Consider the following 24,894-nt stretch of genomic DNA (forward strand, 5'->3'; position numbering starts at 1 on the left):
TCAATAGAAAAGAAGGAGGTATTTTGCTGGGGAATCTGAGAAACAGATTTTTTTCTCTCCCTTTCCTATAAGATTTTATGTCAGGATGTGGTATCTATAACTGCTTATCGACTCAGTGTTGTAATAGGAGAAAGTCTAGAGCTTGGGAAGGGGAAAGCAAAAGATGAATGTGTCACACAGAAGAGCCCAAGGATAAAGTCAAATCGTGCATGGGTATAGAGAGATCTAGATCCCTGGCAAATCCTTTCAGGTAATGGATTCAGCCTTGCCTACTTGAAGATTTTCAGGAGCCAAGAACTTTCCATTATTATTAAGTCAGTTTGAGTTGGTCAACAAGGCAAATAAAGAATCCTAACTAACATAAGACCTTACAGAAAGCTGCTTCAGTGGACTGGAGGACCTACTAAAATATGGATGTTTTCCACTTTAAGAAATATGAATGAAAGGGGACAGTTCAGGTAGCTCTCAAAGAAGGATTGGGTGTGGACAAAAGAGGATTGCTTTTTTGTTTGTTTCATTTTTATTGCTGTCTTCATTGCTTGCTTGCTTTGTTTAGAGATACAAGACACATCAATCTTATTTGAAGCCTGATGGAAGGATCTAGAAGAGAGAAAGCAGAAGTGGATAAATGGCATGAGACCCTCCCCATTCCGAGTTATGGAAGGGATGTTTACCTGTCTTCCTGACACTGCAACTAAGGATATCTGTAACAGAATTGTGTGCAAGGGGATCTGAGGACAATCAAAGGGATTTGTAGATGAGTTCTGTCTTCTGTGTTTTTACTGAAGACATTAAAAACAGATCAAAGGACTTCGTTCTGGAAAGAAGAAAGCTCAGGAGGCTATAGTGAGGCCTTCCAAAGGTGTACTAAAAATTGTTATATAGGATCTTATTTACTAATTTCAATATGGGAAGACTATCTGGTTTATCTTAATATTGAAATATATATATAATATTTATGTGTATAACATATATACATGTTTATATAAACCTGTAATATATGTACATATGTTTTTAGCAAATAAAATCATGTACCATTTCCAACAGAACACAAGCATGTAAAAATCCAGAGTGCCTGCCAGTCGGAAATGGAAGCTTTATGAAAATCTTAGAAAATCCCAGACAGCCTATGCACAGTGGACATTTAAAGAAACCATTGTGTTCCCTGACCTTGGAGGTCATGAAATGAGAAAATACTGGATAGTATCTCCCACGCATGGCTCTGGACTGGAAGAACCATGGGCCTCACATTTTCAATTCTCAGGTGTAATGAAGAGTCAGAATCAACCGTGGATGAAATGATCTATCTGTGAAAAAATGCAGAATTGTGATAACTGCCTGAATGAAGATCTTTGATAGATATGAACTGTGGGTCAATTTACGCCATAGCTGAACTGTTTAACTGTCTATTGAAATGTGACCTGTCAAATCTGGGTACAATGGACAGATTAACACAGTTCTCACATTTTAATGTAGATACTTGGCATACCGCACTGGGTGTGGGGGTGGTAGTGCAGGGGAGGTTAAGTCTGTATTACTGGCAAATAACAACTGCTTAACACCCTGATTTGGACATTCACATCCACCCAAGCTAAGCAGCTACAGAGGGCCCAGAGGGGTTGAGAGCTGATCATAACAACTTGCCCTTTTTAAAATGACAGAATCTGTAGACCAGAGGAGCCCAGAAATTCGGCACATTTCATTTCTATCTCCAGGCCACACTTCCCAATTCATAATGATATTCAGAAAATAATCCCTAACCTTTCTCGGTAACCCAGTTCTTTGCTATGTCTTGACACCTCCCTCCGCATCCTGATTAGCCTAAGGCTGATGTTGCTCCCCTGATCTCTTGCTCCTTACCCCACTGTCAGAAAGGAAGCTTCTGCTGGTGCTAGGCAAACTGAGAAGTATACACACATTATTTCCTAACAGGAAAAGAGGAGCACTCTCCATTTAAAATTTTTCATGCTACCTAACGCAAATAATCATGGGTAATTTGTGTTCTGCATAAGAAACATTTACAGGATTAAGATGCATACTTTTGCTTTTCATTGTGGAATGATTTGGAGACAAGTTACCTCTGGAAGGATTCAGAGCCTTTTGTGTTGAAAATGAACCAGTCTTTCTGGAGATTATTGCATTCAAGCCAAATGGCACTGCTATGGCCCAAGCACTTTTTCCTTGCCTCTGCATTGCAGATGAGGAAACTGCAGCAGAAGCCATTGACATGACTTTCATGGTGGCAGAGCTAAAGAGGAGCACAGGGGAATTACAGAAAAGGCAAGCTAGGAACCCTTAACCATTCTACTACACTGTCTCCAGAGGCTGTGAGAAAAAGAAAGACATTGAATACTTAAGATTACAATTAGATCACAGACTGTGGTTCTAATTTTGCTTTATTAGTCATCTTAACTACTAGGGAACTACTATAATTCCACCTTAACTACTAGGGAGATACAGTCCTTCCACCTTAACTACCAAGGAGATACTATACTTACTCTCCTCTCCAGCAAAGCTTGGGGCAACACCAGCGTGCTTAGAACAACACAATTACTGTGTGTGACAGCATCCTGCACACCAACAAACAGTTCCTTCTGGCCTCCTAACATCACACTAGCCTCCTTGCCTGTGTTGGACAGGCCTACTCAGGCCTGCAGTTTTCACTCTGATTGAGTCCCCTGGGGGCAGGGGAGGGGGCAGAGCTTTGATTTGTCAAAGCCGATTCTTGACACACATAAGTAATATAAGAAATTTGCTGACTTGTAAAATCAACTGCCTTAAGTGCCTCTAGGTATACTTTTCCCTAAGTTAAATAGCCCCAAAGGAGGGTTGGTCTTTCAGGAGTTTGTGGCCTGGGGGAACAGAGTGAGTTTCTGGTTTTAGGTCTTGAGGAGGCAATGGTCGTGGGTGAGTTCTGGTCTTCAATAGACATCTCTGTGCAGCTCCAGGCTGACGTCAATGGAAAGAGACGGAACAAGGACCAGAGCCTGAACAGCTTGCAAAGAGGAGGCTTAAGAATATAAAGTCATACTACGTTGCTCAACATGGGGTAGCCTGAGCATTTGGAAACAAGTGTGTTATTCCATGCATGCTGGAGTGAGAAAGCTTGAGAGAGGCCTTTTCTTCTCAGAGCCCTTTTGTGAAGGCCGATTATGCAATTCAGCCTTGTGCCCATGGTTCTTTGTAAAGTGTGAATCAAATTTTCTGTCAGGGAATAGTATTTTCCACACTTGTGGAGAGAATAATTTGAAAAGCCCCAGTGGGTTTACCAGGTTTGAAAACTTCTGATCCCAGGTGACAAGTCTATATGTCAATTTTTGCCCAAAGTCCTGATACCATTCTCCAAATGCCAGCAGATGGGATTCAGTGGGTGTCTGCCTCTGAGAGATACTTGGTTGATGTCCAGTCACCCTGTGTGCCTTTCAGCAGAGGTGGAGCCATGGCTAGAAAGAGCCTAGCTCCTGTGACATTCCTTCCCATGTCTTAGGCTCTCAGGATGAGGAGAAGCCTAGTTCCAGAACCTCTTTGACAGTGTATCTCCATTCATTTATGACTGTCATCCTAACTAGTTAGGAGATTATGATCTGGAAATTGTGATTTGAAGCCAGCCTGGATGGAAAAGTCTACAAGATTCCATCCGCAATTAACTAGCAACAATGGTGGATTGGAGCTGTGGCCACCAGCCATGAGCAAACAATCCCAGGGAGAAAGCTAGAGGTTCTGAGTTCAAGCCTGGTACTAGTAACACACACACACACACACACACACACACACACACACACACACACACTCATACAAACCTATTCTGAGTTCAAGTCTGGTACTAGTAACACACACACACACACACACACACACACACACACACACACACACTCATACAAACCTATTGTAAACCAAGGTGGCAAATAAGTGTGACCAATTAGAAAGTAGACTATTATCTGACCGCCTCATCCATTCTATTTTCTGTCCTTAACAAGCTGTGACTTGATGTCAAAATAGGGCGTATCATTCCCGGAATGTGGGGATGATGTCTGGTCTACTTAATATCTCCACTCCAAGTCTAATCCCTAGCACATAGCAGGTACCTCATAAGCATTTAGGAAAATAATTCTTCTGCAGAACAATACACACCTTAGTTAAGCCTTAGTAAATGAGCCTAATTCCAGTAACAGAAACCAATGGGCCTTCTTGAGAAAACATCAGAAAGTACCTATTATGATAGCTTTGCAATATATAAAGGATTTATACTGTGGTTAATCATTCAATCTTTGAACAACCCAACCAGAAAGTAACCATCAGATTATCCTGCCTCTCCTTATCAGTGAAGTTCAGCATCCAATTGCCTTTCCTATTTTGGCCTTCGTTTATCTTCACAGCCCCTGTATTATCTGGGAAAGTATTTGAATTGGCAACCCAAAAACAGGGCTGTGCAACATGTTTTGAATTAGAATAGAATTTCAAATTTCTCCTGCTTAAATTCACATCTAGTTAGGCTTATGACTGCTAAGCAGGGAGTTGGGGCTTTTTTTCCCTTTTTTTAAGCAAACTTAAGTGAGCTGTGTTAGAATACTTTTTTGGTGTGGGAAATTCTTTGATTCAGAAAACTTCTATCTACAGTTTAAAATCTCTGGAAAAATGATATAACTTCAATACACAGAAAGAAACATAATGTATATTCTTCCAGCCCAAGGAAAGTTGTCTTTAGACCCCCATCTAACTCCTTACTCTGGCAAAGGATTACTTTCCAAATCCCATCCTGGTCTTGCCAATGGCCATGAAATCATCTCAACTCTAGGCCTTCTATTCTGCTGTTTCCCTACCTAAAATACCTCCATTTTTTCCTCTTACAAGTAAAGTCCACAAACCTTTGCCCTCCCTCATCCTGGAAGTCCTCTCTGTAAGTCAAGCTCCCATACAGAATGCTTTGCTCCAAGTTACTACCAAATTATGAATCTTTCGTTTGTACCATCATTTTCTCCACTGGAGGAAATCATAGTCACCAAGTCACGAAGTTTGGCTGTGAGTCCCTGTGAATGAAACTGTCTCCGAAGCAAGCCTGAATCCTCAGAACACTGATATGACACACACCCCACAGCTTAGCTCCATTCTGTCCACACAGTTAGTACACAGTAATGCTATGTTCCTTGGGCTGTTCCAGATTGTGCTAAATTTATGAGCCAGCACCCTGTTCTTTATGTATATTACCATGGATTCTAATCAATTATGGAAATTGAAGTTCCTCATGGCTATAAAATGGAATTGTCACTGGGATGGCTACATCCCAGTCATAGCCTAAGAACAATTATCCCTAAGGGATCCTCAATTCATTCACTTTCTGCACTGAAAGAGAGCGGTCATTAAGTTTTGCTGCCACCATCTCAACCATCCTGCACACACTTGTTTTATAACAAAACTGTGTTTCTAACTACCAGCACTCACTACCAGATAATGGGATACAAGAGCTTTGGTTAAAGCTAATTGTTGGTGTGCGTGGTGGCACATGACTATAATCCAGAACTGAGGAGACAGCTGGATTGTTGAGTTTTAATCCAGCCTTAGAATATACAGTAAGATCCTACTCAAGCATTTTTTTTCTTTCTCTTTCATCAGTCACAGGACCTGGGCACTGTTCCTGAGCTCTTTTGCTCAAGGCTAGCTCTTAGAAATGATAAACAGGTAAAGTGTGGTATATCAATATAATGGAATGATATGTGCCAATAAAAAGTACAGAGATGCTAATATATGCTGCAACATGGATAAACATTGAGAACATTTCACTAAGTGAAAAAAAACAGACACAAAAGATCACATTGTGTATGATTCCATTTGTATGAAATATCCAGAAACAGGCGATTCCTCAGAGACAGAAAGTAGATTAGCGGTTGCCTGGAGCTGGAAGTGAAAAAGAGGACTGACTGTAAAGGACCATGAATATCCTACTGCAGTAATGAATGTTTCTAAAACTGGGATTGTGGTAATGCTTGCACAATTTGGTAGATTTACCAAAACTCATTACACTGCATGCTTCAGGCGAGTGAATAATACATGCCAATTCTACTTCAATTTTAGTATATAACAAATTCAGTACAAGCAAAGGTCTTTCTTCCATGACTGTCTTCTGTCTCATATAGGCTTCCCCTTATGGGCCACTGAGATGTCTGCAGCTTTCCTCCAGAACCATATACTATACTTGTGATTGAGTCTATCCTAGAAATAGGAACTGCACCTCAGTTCCATTTATTCCCTCATCAGGAAAACATTTCCTGAGCTCTTTCCATGTGTCAAGCTTTTAATGCTGGGTATTTGATTGCAAAACAGGATATATGAAAAATGTGGGTATCTGCAGTCCTGGGGCTGAAGACTATAGATTTGAATATAAGTAAAGTCATAAAATGGGACATAGGTGGGGAAATCTCACCTTGCTTTTGTTATCAGGGGCTCCTGATATCAGTGAGGTGCCAAAGGCAAGTAGGAAGCAAGCAGAGAAAGGAATAGCTTACCACAGGGAGGAAAGACCGAATGCAAAGATGTAGAAGTGAAAGAGACAGAACATGCAGGGGACTGAAGTTATTCCATGTAGATGGTGTGGGAGAGGCAGAGAGCAGATGTTGCAGAAAGCACAGAGGGGTCACAACACAGGAGCCTTGGAAGGTGTATGGACGTGATCGTAGGTGATCGGGAGAACTGCGAATGTTAGCATATCCGATTCAGATTTGCTAGAGATGAATGGGGATGCCTATTGGGAAGCTGTTAGATATTGTGGGCCTGAGAAGAGGCATTCACTTCCATAATTAAAAAAAATAAACTATCTCTTATGTAAGAAATCACTTGCTCCTACATGATACCCGTCTATCTTCATTGGGACCTCAAAATAAAATAGCAAAACCCTGTAAACTGACCAGATCGAAGGTATTCATTCCAGAGTGTGCTGCACTGCGCTCGCTCTCTCCCCCCCTCTCTCTCGCTCTCTCTCGCTCTCTCTCACGCTCTCTCTCGCTCTCTCTCTCGCGCGCTCGTCTCTCTATTTTCTTTGGCTTAAAAGCTACAGTTTTCTGTCTGCCTCAGCTGTCCAATCAATCCCTAATTCATTCTGTAAGGCTCAGATTAGAAAGCCTGTCATTTTTTTTGCCAGTCCTGGATACCGAAATCAGGGCCTGAGCACTGCCCTTGGGCTTTCCTCAAGGCTAGAGATCTACCACTTGAGCTACAACACCACTTCTGGCTTTTCTACGTATGTGGTACCAAGGAATCTAACCCAGTCTTCGTGCATGATAGGCAAACACTCTACCACTAGGCCAAACTCCCGGTCCTTAGAAAGCCAATCTTGATCACCCAGGAACAACCCTAGTCCTGACCACTCGTCTCTTCTGCATGTTCTCTGAAATATACTTAGTCTTCATAAGCATATATTATGGTACTGGTCTATAATCCCAGCTACTTGGGATGCAGGGGTTGGAGAATCATGGTCCAAGATCAGCCCTAGGCAAAGTCAATACTTCACTTGACTAATAATACTTCACTAAAGCAAGAGGAGCTGAGGGTATGGTTCAAGTTCTAGATCCTTTGGAAAAAAAATACAAAAATAAAGCTAAGCAAGGAGATGGTAACAGAAGGAGTGTGTGGTTTTCATGACCCTTCCTCTCACAGGTAGCATTTGCCAGAACTGCTGTTGCAGCCCAGGCTGTGTTTGAGCATATATCAAACAAAAACTGTGATGAAAGTTAATGGAACAAACTTTTTAACGGAAAGTGGAATAATTGCTCATAAGTAAATTCAGCTCTCTGATCATCTTGTCATAAAAGCTTTCAAGTATGCATTTTTCTATGGAAAGGACAGAGTCGCAAAAATGACCCAGATTCAGTTTCCAAGCTATTAATGTGTCAAATAGCCCCAGCAGGCAGAGAATTTCTGCAAACGTTGGGAGAAAAAAAATCGTCATGTGAATTACTCAGTGTCATGACATATGTCAGAACCAGCACCCAATCAAAATCTCCACTTGCAGCTTGTGTTGTATGTCGTATGATTAGAAGCATCCCACATTTTGCTGAGCTGTGGGTAAATCCAGGGTAGAAATACCCTCCCCCCAGTCTGTCCTCTAGGAGCTCCAGACAGGAAGGGACTAGGGAGGCCTCAGGTCAAGTTCAAATACAATGTGGGTAGAACCATGCACATATTTTCTCTCATTTAGCTTCTTTAATTTTTTTTTGATGCTGTGCTTTAAATCTCCACAGATGCTGTATTCTGTAAACCTAGGTTACATCATAATTTCATAACCTGAATAAAATGAAATACTCTTTGCTGACAGTAGCTTCTAAACCTACGAGATGACAAGTCCTATAGCTAGAAAGTACGGTAGAATATAATATGTGTTCTGCAAGCTAGTTTTGCAAAACAAGTGGGTGACATACAACTTATGCTAAGTATTTAGTCAAGACAAGATTCACTGCCAGGCCCTCCTGAACAATTTCTGGATTTTCCAATGTTCTGCTTTCATTTTCCAAGCATCAAAGCCCCTAGTGCTTCATTATAATGCCAATGCCTGGGTCTATGCCATTCCATCGTCCTTCTATGATTCAATTTCTATGCAATGAATGCTCCCATCATCGGCCTCCATTTCCAATACCTACTGAGAGTTGTAGTCTCTGAAAACATGTCTGTATAATTTAACCACTTCAAAGTTGCCTCGTAACATTGTATTACTACAAAGTCCTGCTCCAGCTCTCAATGTTTGCTTTCTTCAATAGTGTGACAATAACTGATGGGCAGAGATGCCTGTATAAAAAAATGAAAACTCAGTTGTTTTCAGAATCCTTTTCAAAAAACCGTTTAGCACCATAGTGATTAACATAACAAAATTTAAAACTCCAGTGGTTCTAATGAAGGTTTTCATCCAAATCTAACTCTTGTTTTGATACTGGACTTCATATTGCTTATTGTAACATCTTACTGAGACCTTCCTAAATGTTTCAGAAAATCATATCCACATAAATTCATTACATATGCTCAAGAAAGTTTTTTTAATAAAAATGCTTTGACTTTTCATTCTATTTAAATAGACAGATGCCAGGGCCGTTTTTCTCCCTAAATTAATACCATACAAGAAGAAAACGTGGGTTGAATTGGCCAATTCCTTGTGGACTTCAAGACCCACCATCATGGTTCTGAGAGAAACCGGAGACAGCCAAGATTCAGAAGTCATCAACAAACTCACTGACATGCACACCTGGTTATTTTTGTTGTTGTTGTTGTCTTAGTCCTAGCTCTTAGCATATTCTTATGCCACTCATTGTCCAATGTGACCCAGGATTCAAGTTTCAAAATTCCCCCATTCTCTCCTAATAAACGTATTCTTATTATACTATCTATCTGTAAACACTTATTCCCTGACAAGCAGGAATGGAGGGGGAGGGGAGCTTGTCCCAACAGGTAAGAATGAAGTAGATGAAGAATGTCACCTGCATTATATTAAAAAATCCAATCCCCTCCTCTCCTGAATAGCAGAAAATTGGAGTCTCTGATATTCACAACAGCTCGAGTGAAGGAAGATCTCAATATATCAGTGAGTGAGAATTTGAAAGGGAATGTGGATTCATGAAGCAAATTGCTGCTCCTAAGAGCTGTAGACCTACAAAAATTTAGGAACAGACAGAAAGTCACAGTTTCAAAGTAAACTCCTCTTTGCTTTCATCAGCTCCTCTCTCTGTCATGTCTCCCACTTCGACGGAACATGTAAACAGGGTCTAGAATCATAAAGTGACTGGCTCAGGAGAACAACCAGGTTGAATCCTAAACCTTAAAGAAGGCTTTCATGCTTCCAAAGAATGACACAGAGGAGAGCACAGAGCTTACATGTGAAATTCACATGGTCCCAACACTTACATGTAGGTCATTAGTCAAAAAAGCATAGAGGAAAGAAAGACTGACACCCATGACTGATACCCACACACAATCTCTCACCCTATGGGCAGACAAGTAACTCCTTCCAAGCTGAGGTAACACTGGCAGAGATTTCTAAGAGTGAACAAAATTCAAGTTCATGAACTTCTATCTATACACTGTTCTCTACAGAACAGACCAAATGCTTGAATGAATCACCTTTCCAGAAAGGCACAAGAAGTACAATGTATAGTTTAAAGGAAGGCTACTGGCAGCCCTCTATCTCTACACAGTTGCTACTACAGAAGACAAGAGACCTTACCTACAGATTCCAAGAGTGTTAAGCTGGGCACTGATGGCTTATTCTTTTAATCCTAGTGACTCAGGAGGCTGAGATCTAAAAACTGAAGTTCAAAGGCACCCCAGGTAGGAAAGTTTATGAGACTCTCATCACCAATAAACTACCCCCCAAAATCTGGGAATGGTGCTGTGGCTCAAGTGGTATAACACTAGCCTTGAACACAAAGAGGCTGGGGGACAACACCCAGGCCCTAAGTTCAAGCCCCAAGACTGGGAAAAGAAAATGTTAAACTCCTAGGTAAGTAGCTCTCAAGCAAAGATAACTGCTCGTTTTCTGGTCACTGTTGGTTGGTACCCCAAATCTCAGTTTAAACAAAATTAAAATAAACTTAAGGTGATTTCTGTGGAATTAAATGCTGCAGCAGCATAAAATTATATTGACTAAGACAACCAACAGACAATGATGGACTCTTTGAAATTAAAGCAAGAAGAGACTTACACACATATGGGATTGTTTTAGCATCTGCTATGGGTCTTGAAAGCTCTTCAAAATGGACTTTGCATTTTCCTCCTGCCTCCCTTAAGATTGGCTTGGAGTCTGCTCTCAAAGAGATGGCCTTGGATGTTTAACAAAGAACTTTTGATCTCTATGTCTAATGCCGTTCCTCTGTAGTTCAAATGAAAAAGCCAAATGCCATCCTTCACTTATGGTATTCCCTTCTACCACTGCATCCTATCAATCAGCAAGTCTTTGATATTTCCCAAATCTACCTCTCATCTGCCTACTCCTCCCCACCTGCAATACAACCACCACAGCCTAAAGTAGAGCTCTCCACTGTAGAACTTTCTACAGTATATGATGACGGGAATTTCTACACAGGTATTTTCTGTTAAAGTAGAGCAGCCATAAAAGTTTCTATAAAAGCCAGGCAACTAGCCAAGCACGGTGGCTCATGCCTGTAATCCTAGATATTCAGGAGGCTGATATCTGAGGATCAAGGTTCAAAGCCAGTCTGGCCCAAAAGGACCTGAGACTCTTATCTCCAATTAACCTCTAGAAAACAGGAAGTGGGGCTTGGCTCAAGGGTAGGGTGATGGCCTTGAGCTGAAGAGCTCAGGGATAGCACCCAGGCCAAGTTCAAGCCCTATGGCCCACCAAAAAATAAAATAAAATCCAGGCACTGATGGTTCATGCTTATAATCCTAGCTACTCAGGAAGCTGAGATCTGAGGATTGAAGTTCACTTCACAGCCAGCTCAGACAGAAAAATCAGTGAGACTTCTTTAACCATCAGAAAATCATAAGTGGAGTTGTAGCTCAAAGTGGTAGAGTACTGGCCTTAAGTCAGCATTGCTCAGGGACAATGCCAATCCCTGAGTTCAAACCCCATAACTAACAACTTCCCCCTCAAAATAAAGTTCCTACAGAATGTTTGACAAGTCACTAGTGCAAATGAAGAGGGGAAAAAGTGATCGTTTGCATGTTAGTTAACTTTGAAGTAGCTGTTTTTTTTTTTTTAATTTCATTTAGGTTTTTGCCAGTCCTAGGGCTTGAACTCAAGGCCTAGGTGCAGTCCCCCAGCATTTGTACTATAAGCTAGGGCTCTTCCACTTGAGCCACAGCACCACTTCTGGCCTTTCAGTAGTTCACTGGGGATTATCTTCAGGGCCTTTCCCACCAAGGCTTGCTTTCAACAGGGAGATTCTCAGATCTCAACCTCCAGAGTAACTAAGATTATAGACAGCAGCCATTAGCACCTAAATCCAAGCAAATTTCAGTGGTGAACATATTAAATAGCAATGTCACAGCAATATCGTCATTGTCTCTCTACAAATCTCTTATAATCAATCATACTCTCTTTCCAGATTCACACACTAGCCAAATTAGTCTTTTAAAAATGTAAGTCACAGCGTAATAGTCTACTCCCTCTTCCACCTATCATGGCAGAGCACTTAACTATCTGAAAAGATCTTTTCTCTGTGTTCCCTCATTATCTTTTTCTTCCTGAGGAGTGTTACTCTTTGTGAGAGCCATACTTGGTAATTACTATATTTCTATTATTTTTAACATCTAAGTAGGAATTCTAAGATAATTTTTGGATGAATAAATGAATGAATTTGAAAGAAAAACCGATTGATGGATGGATGGATTGACTCCAACCTTCCTTTCATGGAGGTATGTCATGAATCCTCTGCTAACATTGCCATGTGACATGTGAGGGAGTTGTCATGAAGTATCTCCATCCCTTATATGGTTTCTTCTTGTGACTACTGGTACAGTGTGGGCACAGATCCCTGCCCAAAATCATTCCCTCAGGCTGTACCGTGATGCCAGTCTTAGCTTTAAAATAGGTTTACTGGCTTAGGATTGCTACCTTCTAGCCTGGAGCTGAGTAACAAAAGCAACCTGAATACCTACAAGGCTCAGACTCATTCAATACAGCCACTCTGTATCTAGACTGTGAGTTCAGCACAAATAGCACCATTTTCTACAAAGATGAGGATACAAAAAAGGACTGAAAAGCACTACTAAACCACTGAGACTGCTCCTCAGTATGGGTGACCAAACTCAATACCCTCAACTACCATCCCAGTATTTAAAAGTTAATCACTTCTCTTGCACAGGATGGAGAGAATAACGCCAGTTACTAACCTGATCTTAACCGAAATCCATCCCTATTGTAAGCGTGTTTCTACGTGCCTACATACACAAATGGCTTTTCTTTAAAACCCACAGAGAGAATCGGGATGCAGCTCAGTCAGTGGTAGAGTGCTTCTTTAGTATGCATAAAGCCCTTCATCTGAGCCCAATTCCTGCCAAAAAATAAAAACAAAAACAGCCCTGCTGAGCAAGGAGGCAATGAGGAACTTTTGGCTGGAATAATTAGCAGCATATGCAACAGGCTCTGAGTTCTAATCCCTGTAGAAGAGCCGCAGACAGGCAGACAGATAGACAAACAGAGACAGATGAGAGACTGTCACGGGGTGACAGAGAAATGTGTGACAATAACATGTGACTCTCCATTGGATCCCACAGCAAAAACGAAAGGGAAAATGGAAAAGGATGGGGTTTTTTTCCCCCTTTTTTTTTTCAGGAAATCTGTGCAGTATTTTGAAGTATTAGGGCACTCTGTCTACAACTTACTCCCAAATGATTCAGGGGTAAAAGAAACCTCTATGTAGGTCAAAATGCCTGACATTCCTCAAGAGCAAAAAGGGAAAATGATAAGGTAAAAAGCAGGCAACACGTTCAAGTACAGGGAGTGTAGGTAAAGGTATATGGGATTCCTTTGTATTATTTTTTACAGTTTTTCTATAAAAATGAAGCCACTATAAAACAGAAAGAGTTTCCACGGCTATATAGGTAACAAATTAAAAGGAAAAGAAATAAATTATTTGTATTTGACATTTTCTTGGAACCCTTAAGAACATGTATAGTATCAGGCCCATGAATTAGCTGGGAACTATTTTCCTCCTGTTTGCTTTAGATGAATAGGTATATAAAGACAAATTAGTAAGGCAAAAAGCTTTGAAATTTATCTAGATTAATTCAGCTATCGAAAGTGATTTTTATAATCCTTCTTTGATATCCAAAAGTTGGAAAGGAAAACCACCAGCACATGGGGTGGAAAATCTAATACCTGCCTTTGATTAACATGTCATTACACCATAAGAGAAAAGAGCAGAGATCACATATATAGAATTATCAGTGACAGAACCGACTGAGGAAGAAATGAAAACACAGTGTGCACCTCCACTGAAAGGAAGATTTGGAGCAGTCTGCAAAGGCAGCATCTTCAATCTGACACTGGGAGAAGTCCCAGGGCTATGCACAGTTGCCCCTCAAACATCACCCAGGCAAATTTCTCCTCACAGAAAGGGTAACTGAAGCCAGAACTACCCTCTCGCCACCTCCTATGAAAAACAATTCTTCTGTATCCATCTGTATAGCAAACCCCCAACACTTGGTGCCACTCATTGAAGAGAGTCCAAGCGCCATGCTTACATTCAAGGTTCTGTGAATTATCAACAGCCTAGACAGAGCTAGAAAGAGATAAAGGAAAGGACTGCTATGGTTCTTGGGAGGACAGGATTGAAGATTTGATACAGGCTTCCAAATGAACCTCCAGATGTCTCTGTTTAGATCATTCATGCTTCCAGTGCCAACTCTAGGCTCTTCTTTCTCTCTCCCCTCTCCCTCTCTCCTCCCTCGTTTGTTCTTCACACACTGACAAAAGATCCTAATGTAACCCTCTTTCTTTTCTGTCAGTTTTAAGTGCTTTCCAGATAGAAGCCACTATGGACTATAACTTCTCCAGACCCTGAAACAATGCCTATCTTTGCTATCCATATACCCAGCTTCACTTCCTTCCACTCTCCAAATATGTAAAAGACAATTGTGCTGTCTGCATCAGATTCTTCCAGAAAGACTTGCATTGTCTCATTCTAAGGCCTGTAAAATGGGCAGGCAGACATGAGGTACATAGCACAGACCCACACTTTCTCTCTTGTGTTTACCTGGCTGTACCTTTTGTAATGCACTTAAAACTCATTGCCTACAACATAAACAGACTCAGCTGAGATTTCTTTTAACCTCTTAGCACTGGAGTTCACCAAATGTTTACTGACAACATGGCACTATCTAATGTCAGACACATACACTGCTCACTGACTCAGTGTCCATGTTGTTTTGAATATAAAGGTCAAAAGACAGCATTACTTAAGATAAAATAAAGAATAAAAAGAATCAGTCAGATTAGATCTAGACAGGATCAAGTCCAGAGGAATGTGTTATACTTTAAGGTGTAGCAATTTAAGGGTTGGGGTTTTTTTTGCCAGTCCTGGGGCTTGAACTCAGGGCCTGAGTACTGTCCTTGGACTTTTCTCAAGGCTAGAGCTCTACCTACCACTTGAGTCACAGCACCATTTCCAGCTTTTTTTTTCTATGTATGTGTTACCAAAGAATCGAACCTAGGTCTTCATGCATGCTAGGCAAGCACTCTACCACTAGGCCAAACTCCCGGCCCGGTTTGTTTGTTTGTTTAACATGGACTGGGTGTCAATGCCTCACATCTGTAATCCTAGCTACTCAGGAGGCTAAGATCTGAGGATCACAGTTTGAATTCAGCCGAGACAGGAAAACTGTGAGACTCTTATCTGAGATTAACCAATCAAAAGCCATTAGTAGATCTCTGGCTCAAGAGGTAGAGCATTAGCTTTGACAGTGCCCAGATCCTGAATCCAAGCCCCTGAACCACTGAACCAGCATACACACATGCACAGAGTATACACACACACACACACACACACACACACACACACACACGCACGCACGCACACACACAGAGTGTAGCATGTACTTTATATCATAACAAATTATTTTAGCAAGTTGCATATGTTTGAAATAAAAGACATCAAATTAATTCTTATATTATTTGATGCAAGTGAGATGTAAAGGATTCAGTGTTCTACTTTCTACTTCTCATGCCATTGTTGTGCTACTCTACAAGACAGTAACGAATAGAAGGGGAAAATGGATTTGAATGCGTCTCTTCTGTTTGTCTCGCAAACCCCACACTTACTCCGTAAACTGTTATTGTTCCTTAAGGAATTGGGGTAGGGGTGGGAGCTAGACTTCCAATGGAGGCTGGGATCTTTCCAGAGATGAAAAGGATCACATATTTTTTAGTATAGCTCCCACACCTGCAACTCACATGAGGGAAGTGTTTTATATTTTTAATTTTTTTTCTTTGATGTAGTCTGGCCCAATGTTTTTCAAACTAGGAAACAAAAGGACAGCTGGTTGATGTGCTTTCACTTCTGCACTGCCTCTTCTGCTTCTCCAGGCCAGTACATCCTCACCTCTTTCCATGTTGGAATAAGAGACTCAAGACAATCCTGCACCAGGTAGGTGACTGTGACCCCAAGAAATGGACAAATGACTCTCACTAGCAGCATTCTATGATCACTATACTTAGGTTAAACATCCACAAGAGTACCTCTCTCAATGACACAAATCACCTCACAAGCCATAAAAAGCCAAGTTTCTGTCATCTCTCCTAAGTCCCAACAGCTGATCCGTTTGGAGACCCCAAATATTTTCTCTGTCACCTGGACCACCTGTTTATTTTCTGCAAAATCCCTCGGTGGGGGAATTTTGGGTTAATCAGCTTTTGAAATCTCACAAGAGGCTCTTGAACAACTAACCTTTCACATCCAAAGTCACTCTCTAGGAATGTGAGCAAGTAAGTAGAAGCTGATCCAAATTCCATGTAGGCTTTTAGTCAAGCAAATTCTATCTATGGTTCAAAATTAAGGTTTCAAGTTGTTTCTAAATTGCTTAAAGGGTCCATGTCTTTTCTACATTTTCAGGTTATGAATGTCAACGATACTTGGTGAGAGAGGAAGCCCAGGCAGTTGAATGACAAATGTTAGAAACTTTGCATTATAAAGATCTGTACTCTGTCAATTTCACATTCTCATTTTCAGGCTCCCTGGTAGTTTCAACAGTAAAAACAAAACAAACAAACAATATGGGAAAATGCCATCAACTTCAATAGCTTTCTACACTTCTACAGCAAACAGTCCTGAAAACAACAGCACAGTAAACTGCTAAACTCACAATTAGAAACATGTTGGAAATGCCAAATGGTATTTATATTAAGACCAGGCAAGTTCTCACAATCACACAGAATGAGCTCAGAGGGAACTCTAGGATCCACGTACCAACCTGGGAATTCTGACCCATTCACTCAGCTCCTGTAGGGTTTAATGCCCCCATCTACGAAACCAAAATGGTGTGAGGCAGTTTTTAAGCAAAGCTTAGAATGTGTAAATTAAACTAGATACTAACTTGCAAACCAACAGTGAATTTTTCAGTAATTTGTTTTGTTTTCCATCTGGCAATTGCAGCGTGAAGGAGTGTAAGAATTGGCCCAGGAGATGTTTTGTGGGATGTTATCATTCACTCGCCTCTTCTTGAGGATTCCTGGGAAAATCACTGTCTGTGTCTCATTATTAGAAGCAGACTGACCTCACTCTTTAACTTTATGGGGACCGTGATTCACATGGCTGACAGTGCCCCCTCACCGCATTGGCTGCAGGAAAACTTGAAGCCAAATCCCTGACTCACCTCTAGCAAATGGAACAGGGCCTTAAGAACTGCATCTTGTTTCCTGACTTCGCCCTTCATCTCATTCTATTTTCCCTTCTCGTGTGTCCTCACATACTGGTTTCTCATCTCATTTGATAAATTGCTTTTTAAACCTTTGGAAACAAAAACACTGGCATTTCAAACTATTTCCATGTATTTGACATGAATGTCAAACAGCCAAGTCCTTTCATGACCAGTAGTTTTCAATACTGTCACTATACCAACACATAAAAGCATGCAGGCACCCATTTCAGGTTCCCACTTACATAATTCTGTGCCAAGATGCAGATCAAAGCTGTCCCTTTGTGCATCATTAGCATTGCTACAATATTGTAAGCCCCCCCCCACACACACACATCAATTGCTGTAGCACATCTTAGTGAGCAATCTCATTTAATTTGTTCAACAATCTAAGAGACACTTTCAGGAACTGGGACTATGGCTACTTCATCAGTACAGAAGATGGAAATAAGGAGGAGTTAGGTTATATATCTTTCCCACATACACAAAGTTCAACAGAAAAGATCAGGGTTGGTTTTGATTATTGATTTGTTTCCTCCAAGTCTAGTATTTCTCCCATGACTACAAAAACTTGTATCTCATATAGTTTCTTCTTTGAAAGTTTGGCCTAAAACTCAGATGTTTTATTCAGTTGATTTTCTAAGTAGTACCAGCCTGCTTAGTCAAAATTGTATCAATTACTCTTTGGTAATGGAACTTGTACATGATGAGAACTAGACAGCCAAGACTCTGGAAAAATGTTTTAACCATTAGAAAATGCATGAGTAATTTATTCCCTCCATTGGAATTCAGTGATGGCATTGAGAAAACTCACTCCAGCAACATAACAAGGAACATAAATGCTTTAATGTGGTCTGCTAAAAGAGTCACACAGCATAAAACTGACTTTTGAGTCACTAGAACGAGTAAGACCATTTAGTAGTAAGAGATGAAATTTACACAAGGCAGGCTAAAGAGAAGATCTAACTAACTGCTTCTTCATGATGATCTCACAGTACTTCAACCACATCTAAGGGGGAAAAGCATAAAGTTCAAATCCTATTAATTTCCAAGTCATTGACATTGCTAATGTATGAGAGGGTGAAACGTTGACAACTTGAACTCTCGAAACCTTGAATAAGCCAGAGTCTATTCATTCTACAAGGCATGAATTTGGGAGGTAATGGGAAGACTGCATAGACAATTTTAACTTTTCAGAGAAAATGAGGAAGAAAGGGGTCAAAGCAACCCACAAATTTCTGCACTTAATTCTATGACTACAAAAATACTTACAAGCGCCACCTACCTGAAAATATCATTTCAACACTGGCCAGCTCTTAAAAACGAAATGTTACATATGCATAATAAGTACTATTCTAACACATTTGAATCATTACTCCGGAATTCACATCTTTTACTTTAGTAAATTGCAAGAATGTATTGTTTCAAATTACTAATTCTTACCCAGGAGACTATACATACATATATATATATATTCTCAAATTGTACAATGGATACTCAAGTTAATTATGATTTCTTATAGTTAGATATTAAAAATGAGAAAAAGGAAGCTGGTTCTTTAACCTGATTGATTTTTTTTTCTTGTTTACAGTTAACTTGCATTCTTCCCAAGCAATCTATAAGATCCATGTAGTCAGCCATAAATGTCTTTTTTTCATATATTTTTATTGTAATTAATAGAAGGGTTACATTATATTCACCAGATAGAAGGTGCATTACTTCACATACATTGATACCTTTTCTCATGTCTTGGTCCACATTTCCCTTCCCCCCACCTCTGCCCCTCATCTTGTTTTCCTTCCTTCCCTATCTGACTTCAAATAACCAAATACACGCATATACAATATATCAGATAACCAGGTGAACTACTGTAACAATATGAGATAACCAAGGGACAGCAAAAGAGATGAGAGATAACACAGTACATTAAGGACAATGGAAAGACAGAAAAAATCATATTAAGTGAAGTAAGCCAGACACAAAGGAATATAGGCTCAATGGTTTCCCTCATTTGTCAGAATCAGTAGAAATCTTGGGCTCTCCTAGCAGAAATTTACAATAGAACAATACCTAGATACATAATGCCATATAGAATAACACTAAATGAAAGGACCTCCAAGATATAGAAACAAAAGCCATGAATGTCTTTTTTAAAAACTTTATGTACCGTGCTGAGCACAGAGACATTACAACAACTATGTGCTGAATAAATGAAAAAATATATATAACACAGGAAACTTATGAAACACAAACAGAGAAACATGAGTTCTTTCCTTAAAGAAGGCTAAAGGGGGCTTTGCCTGGGCTGGAATTCTGCCTCACAGATCATATTATCTCTACTTAACAGGGAGAAACTGTTACCAAAGAGCTAGACTGGGGTCAAGTGAGACTCATGTTTCTTTCTGAAGTACAACTTTAGAACATTGCTTCAAATATAGAAGACAGCAAGATATGAAGATAAAAACCAAGTCCCTTTAGTCTGGCCACTTCTTACATCTGTAACTTTATACAAGCTACATACTTCTCCATACTCTTCATTTCCTCCACTGAAATATGATTGGAGTTATGGGATTTACCTCACAGACAACCACAAATACAATTTTATGACAACCACAAATACAATGGGTATAAATTTCAAGTTGCAATTGTGACTGCATTAAGTGGTAATTTCTAGTTTGAAATCAGTTCCAATAAATAAAAGCAAAAGTCCTAGCAAGCAAGTAGGAAAACTAGAGAAGGAACACCTCTGCCAACTGTGACACAGGTTAGCTGCTGGTGGCTTCTACCTATACTTCTTGCTCCTCAGAAAGTAGAGAGCTGAAGATCAAGATTTGAAACCAGCCCAGGTAGGAAGATTGATGAGAAACCTTATTTCCAATTAACCACCAGAAGAAATATATGGAAAAAAAAAGAAATTAGCTAAAAGGGAAGATATAGTTCAAGGGGTAGAGTACCAACCTTGAGGAGAAAAAAAAAGAGCTAAGGGACAGGACCCAGGTCCCTTAAGTTCACACTCCAGTTTCTGGTACAAAAAAAATGAATATATAAATAAAAATAAAATTAAAAAGGTCACACAGCTGTTCTGTGCTCTGCTTGGCTGAGAGGAACCATGGAGAAGACATCACTCTTACCTTTATTTCTGCAGTAACTTGCAACCTCATCCATTTTCTCTTCTGTCCTTCTCTTGGACCCTCCTCTCTGAGGTAAGGGATTGTCCCTGGTCCTGGAAAGTCTCAGCCAAATTTGCCAGACTCTCACAAAGATAGATAGCTCCCAATCAGGTTATGTTACAGCACTGTGTGAGTATGTGAGTGGGGTGTGTGTGTGTGTGTGTGTGTGTGTGTGTGTGTGTGTGTGTGTGTGTGTTTGTTAGAGCTGGGTATCAATATCTCATGCCTATAAGCCTAGCAACTCAGGACAGAAAAATCATTGAACTCTTCTCTCCAACAAACCGGCATGAAACAAAGGTGGACTGGAGGTGGCTCAAGTGGTAGAACAAGTCATAAGCAACCAAGCTGAGCAAGACTGAAAAGATCTGAGTTCAAGCCCCAGTACTGACATAAAGAGAAAGAAAAACTTAAGTTGGGACTGAATCATGGTGGTCTTGAATAAAAAGTTAAGAAGATACAGTAAAGGTGTTAAAGCAGATTTCTGAAGAGGCCTCCTTGGTTATGATGCCTTGCTCTATCACAATGGCAAAACATGGGACAAACCAATCAGAATCTTTGGGCACAAGCAATACCACAATTTTAAATGCATTCTAATGTGTCCGTCTAAGTTTCTTACCATGGGCTGAAAGAATGGCTGGAGTATCTGATGGAGCAAGCAACTCTAAGATCCAAACACGGGGAGCACAAAAAAGACCTGGAGAAACCTACAATGTACATCTTCACATCAAGATACACAGAAAACTTACTTGGGATTCCTGTAAGATCAAATTCCTAGGAATAGGAAAATGTGGAGTGAATCATCAGAAAATTATGCTAAGGGTAAAAGTAAAAAGATATATAAGCATATCTACCAAGGAATAGAAAAGTAGTTAGTTTCTGATGTCTGTCCATGAACTGGAAAGATGCAAGTAAAGAGGTGGTGCTATCAGGAGATATTTGTATCAGAGCTGGCTAGGATCCATACATAGTTAACTTAGAAAACCTTACCGTGTTCTATAGTATCAATTCTCCACCCTCAAACCAAGAGAATTTTTCTCTCCATTCTTAACAAGAACTAAAGGGGAGTGGCCAGGTTAATCACCTACTTAGAATGTGACCAAAGCCTTGGCCTACCAGAGAACAGAACTTTTATTTTTAAAAGAAAAATAAACAGAACTCAGTGAAGAGAATGCTGAGGTGAGCAAAAGAAAGCAATGAAGAGAATTTTCCCCTTTGGAGATCAAAGATGAATTTGGTTTCAAAAAGATGTGCATTTTTTTAATGCTGATAGACATCTAGAGATAACTGACAGTGATTGGGAGGAACAGGTTGGGGCTGAAATGAGATGGAGAATCATCAGTGTGAATCTGAGACTATTTAACTTCAGTGCAATGACAAATTCACATGTTTGTGGTACCAGGTTGAAATTTCCACCAAAATAAAACCTCTAAAGATACGTATGCAAATACGTAATTTGCAATATATAATCATGCTCATAATTAGTGAGATCTAATGTGGTAGCTAAATGTCTGGTCTCACTAGATGACTTATAAATACAGTCTGAGGAGAGAGAGAAGCAGCAGCATGGTATTTCAGGTGCCCTCTACAAAGAACTTCTTAATTCATTCTGAATATATGCACACATGTGCAAGCCCCCAGGCTTGCAAGTAAACACATCTTTGCTCTTAATATTCTGTGAATACAACAATATGAAATGAAAAAAAATATCAAAATGATGATGCTTTCCATCTCTGGGCAGCCTGAATACAGAAATTTGCTGGTGCCACCTATTGTTGAAAACACAGAATTGAAGGGTCGGCGTATCAACTAACTTTTCATGCAGTGAAACTCTACCCTGTTAGCCTGAAAAATCTACCCACCAGAGGAGTAAAGAACTCCAGTCTAAAATAAAAGACATGTGCCATGAACATTCACAATTCCTAAATAATGATTTGTGGAAAATGAGAATCTTGCACGTTAACTGTTGAAGAGTGAAAATGTCGAGGCAACTTTCACAGATAACATCCAAAATAAATTGTTAGTTTTTCTGTTTTTTTTTTTTTCAGAAAAAGACTTAATATACATATACATGAATAGAAGAGCTGAGAACATATGCCCATATGATTCCAGCAATCAGAAATCTGAGGAAGGAGGACTGCTGAGTTCAAGGCCAGAATGAGACCTTACCTTATCAAAGGGAGGGAGGGAGGGAGGGAGGGAGGTATGGGAAAGGAAATATGCCCCAAACCATAAATCTATAATGGGCCAGAATCATAGAGGCTTGCTTACACTTAACTTGCTTTTAGTTCATGTAAAAAATTTACTATGTATTCATATCTTGAAGAGAACATTGTTTTCAGATAGTTTCTCTGTTTAATCCAGGCTGGCCTCAAATTCACAATTCTCCTGGCGTTAGACTCCTACCCAAGTACTAGGATTATAGGCAGGCATCACCCAGAGTGATTTATCCTTAAGAACAAATTTCAAATAATTCACCATTCTGAATGTCATAGTTTATATCAACTATTATACATGATTACAGATATCAGAACCAGCAGACAGTGTTCAGGATCAGAGCAAAAGAATAAATCCTACTGGGAAGGCAGAGGTGATAGTGGGTATTTAATCATAATCACTGGAGAAGCTTTTCCAGTGAGTGATCCCCTTAAATCTAAAGCAGACTCAAGGTACACTTAAAGTGCCCTGAAGCATGCGTGTTCTCTGGGTCTCCTGATTTATTACGATATGACAAAGATAAGCTATTGCCAGTTTTATTAACGTTTACTTTTCTGAAAACTTCTTTGAGAAGCTTTTTATTACAGAATTATTTCTTATTTTAAAAAATAAAGAAGAAAAGAAGACCCTGACAACTCATGAAGGTTCTTTTCAGCTATTTCATAACAACATACATGAAAGCTAAGTCGACGTTTATACCTGAGTACACACCATATCAAATGTCAGCTCTTCTGAATATTGGTTCATGAAAATCATTCCTGTAAACTTATTTCTTAATATCATTCTCCCTAACTTAAAATAACACTGACATTTACACTGAAGGTGGAGTTTTGAAATTGATTCTGAATATTGCTCAATCAAGGTAACCCCAGGAAGAAAGTAAATCCCTTAATATCTAAAGGAATTCCACAAGAGAAGAAAGAAAGAACGGGCAGCCAGCGGTGCGACAGTGTTTGAACATTCCAGGGGAACGACTTGAAGAAAACTGAAGAACCAAGACAAGTGGGTCTTAAGTTCATGTTCTTAAACAGTCCTTCTGGTCCAAACATATATTTTACAATGAAAACTAGGGCTTAAAGTGGGGGCCTGGAGCTACCTGTCCCTTAGCTTTTATTGCTCAAAGCCAGAGCTCTACCAGTTAAGCCATACCTCCACTTCTAGTGTTTTGATGGTTAGCTGGAAATAAGAACTATATGGACTTTCCTACCCTAGGCTGGCTTCAAACCACAATCTTCAGATCTCAGCCTCCTGAGTATCTAAGATCATAGATATGAGCCAGCAGTGCCTAGGTGGAAATTTTTTATTTTAAAAAGAGAAAACTGCCTTCTTAGCGCAGCAGGCAGCATGTTAGTCTCATAAAAAGAGAAAACTAGAAGTAGGCACTTGTGATTCACCCTTTTAATCCTAGCTATTCAAAAGACTGAGATCTAAAAGTCAAGGTTCAAAACCAGCCTGGGCAAGAAAGTCCGTGAGAATTTTTATCTCCAACTAATCACCAGAAAACCAGAAGTGCAGCTGTGGTTCAAACTGGTAGAGTGCTAGCCTTGAGAGGAAAAGCTCAGGGATAGAGCCCAGGCCCTGAATTCAAGCACCACAACCGACACCCAACTTCAAAAAAAGAGAGACAGAAAAAAAACTACAGTAAGATGCATCAGTCTCCAGGGCAAGATAAAACTCCACTGCACATAAAAGAAACAGAAATAAAGTGAGGCTGAAGTCAAAGAAAGGCAAGGCTACCAAGCCAGGAGATTCCCAGGTCAGCACAGGAGGAGAAAAGTGTACTCACTTTCACAGGGTACATAGGGAAACAGTTCAGTTTTTCTACTTCAAGCCTGAGACTGTGGTAGAATGCCCTCCTTCTTCTGTAAATACCCAAATTCCTGCAACTATAAAAAGAATAAAAGCTGTCTAAAAGAATGGAGTATCTGCTTTCTGGAGTTCCAGGCACATCAGAAGCTACAGCTCTAAAGGGAGAGGAAAGAGTCAGAAAAGTTGGGTTGCCTGCTTGCTCCATGAATCTGTGACAATCCCTAAACCAACCCAGAGAAAAGAAATTAAACACCATTGTAATCTGTAATTATGAACTGGGCCTGGGGAACCAGGTGAAAGCAACTGTAAAAACCACAAACGCATTAGTCAAGGAAAAAGAATCGGAGAATGA

At 40.0% G+C, this 24,894-nt stretch overlaps 1 protein-coding gene across 1 annotated transcript in view; it reads right to left on the reverse strand.

The window, feature by feature from the left end:
• Glis3 (GLIS family zinc finger 3) overlaps positions 1-24,894 on the reverse strand; it is a 427,346-nt gene that overhangs the window by 350,155 nt on the left and 52,297 nt on the right. The window lies entirely within an intron of this gene.

This window comes from Megascapheus bottae, chromosome 3 (genome assembly GCF_031878675.1).
Source record: "Megascapheus bottae isolate mThoBot1 chromosome 3, mThoBot2.hap1, whole genome shotgun sequence".
Lineage (NCBI taxonomy): Eukaryota > Metazoa > Chordata > Mammalia > Rodentia > Geomyidae > Megascapheus > Megascapheus bottae.